The following is a 1,946-nucleotide window of genomic DNA, read 5'->3' on the forward strand; positions in this document are numbered from 1 at the left end:
TTAGACAATGGAGGAATTAGAGAACAATTAAAAAAAACGACGTTAAGGGGAAATAACAAAAGATATTCCCCTTGGGCGATTATTATTTATAGGCCTAGTAAATAGTACAGTATCTGTAGGTTCTTCATTACAAGGTTTAGGCCAAGGTAATTAATGCTGAAATTATCATTATTATTTAACATTAATTACATTACAATGATAGTTTGGACAAGTTCAATAACACCGGAATGGTATATTATTTATTTAATAATATTTCTCTTATGCGCTCTATTTTTCAATTCATGCTTCAATTTTGTCCCATTTTTACCCCCATAATTTCAGTCCATGTCAGTATGTGAAGCGTGACTGTTGTGTCAGGCTATGACCCTAGGCCTAGTTTAAGGAGGGCCATAGTTAAGACCTCATCTCAGCCTGTAGTTAGGCCTATATTTTATCCTCTTTCCCTGTAGCATTTGGTATAATTTTACCTATCTACACTTTATAACAGGAGGTACTACGCTGCTGCAGTTGTTGTAGTAATATACTAACATTTAATAACATCCAAGAAGGTCACAGTTAGCTACACAGTGACGTACATCACATAAGTCCGTGAGATTTCATAGGCCTACCGTAGGTAAACATAGAGCAATAATAGTAAAACTCGAGCGTCACGACATTGCGAAGTGTCTGCTCTTGTTCATCGTATCGTACTCACTCGAGTCAATCCGAGATGGCCCGAGTGAAGTTTCATGCAAAAGTTTCGTACGGAAAAAAAATCGCTGCCCGACGTCCCAGGGCAACCAAATATCTGCGTCGGGCAACCAAAAATAAATAGGGTGCGTCTCGACGGGCAACCTCTTTAACATCTTTTTGTAACATAATATTCTGTTAAAATGTTAATAAAATATTCATAATTATCACAGGGTTTCTCACCTCGCCGGTCATCCCTGTCCGGCTCTCAAATTTCCGACCGGCATCTAAACTGCGCCATTTTTTACAAAGACTTTTTCAACCTTAGAAACATAATTTAAAAAAAAATACTTTGCTAAAAAATCAAGGGCTTTTAACTGTAAACGCCCTATTCATTGAGAAAATAACAGTAGAAGTACACGTCCCCATGGTTACGTTGATTTTTAATTAAGAGTCTTGCAGTGGATAGGCCCACAATATTTATATAGACGTGCATACTCATTTATACAGAATGAGTGTGCACGTCTTTGAAAAAAAAAGGTTTAACAACTGTTATAACACACAACAGAAAGCAAACATAAACGCCATAGTAACAACAAAGTTAATGATTTTATTACGATGACCAATGTCTAAATTAAAGTGACATGTAAGAAGTGAACGTACAAAAAAGGAACACTTCGCTAAAATACAGCTGAACTACTGAAACCATGGCACATGTTGGTATCGCTGAACAAGGCAGTCGGCTATTCCCTCCTTGGGGAGCAGCAGCCCGTTTGCATTCCTGAAGGCGGCGTTCAAAGAATCAGATCAGACACTAGCGCGTCTACATTCCTGAGTTGGCGGCGTTTAAAGAATACGACTACTGTATGTGACTGACCTTGTGTCTGCTTCTCCCACGCTTCTCCTGATCGTTGGAACCTACTTGTGTGTGAACGTTTCTCACTCTAATTCAGATACTAGGCAATTTGCAGTAATGCCAACTGGTGGTATATCGTCGGTATATGCTATTTCAAACAGTTTCCTTCCGTTCATGACGAAGTAAGAGCATCAATACAAAACTAAGTGAATTCATTTTATTTCTGAACGGGACCAATAGCGGCAGGATTTGGCTGATGGGGGTATGATGTCGAGAGCGTAAGTGGGCGTCGCTCATAGTTTCTGAAATTGTTTCAGGGTTGAAATCCCGGAAATTACGAAAATTTCGAAGGCTTATTTAATCGGTTTTAGTGTCTTCGAATATATCATAAAAAATTTCTTCCCCGCCCCCCCCCCGTCCC

At 39.1% G+C, this 1,946-nt stretch overlaps 1 long non-coding RNA gene across 1 annotated transcript in view; it reads right to left on the reverse strand.

The window, feature by feature from the left end:
• The window catches only part of LOC117107313, a 7,727-nt gene that overhangs the window by 5,071 nt on the left and 710 nt on the right, over nucleotides 1-1,946 (reverse strand). The window lies entirely within an intron of this gene.

The sequence above is a fragment of the Anneissia japonica genome, unplaced genomic scaffold (assembly GCF_011630105.1).
Source record: "Anneissia japonica isolate Jap-2015-1 unplaced genomic scaffold, ASM1163010v1 scaffold211_len1577895_cov191, whole genome shotgun sequence".
NCBI classification, from domain to species: domain Eukaryota; kingdom Metazoa; phylum Echinodermata; class Crinoidea; order Comatulida; family Comatulidae; genus Anneissia; species Anneissia japonica.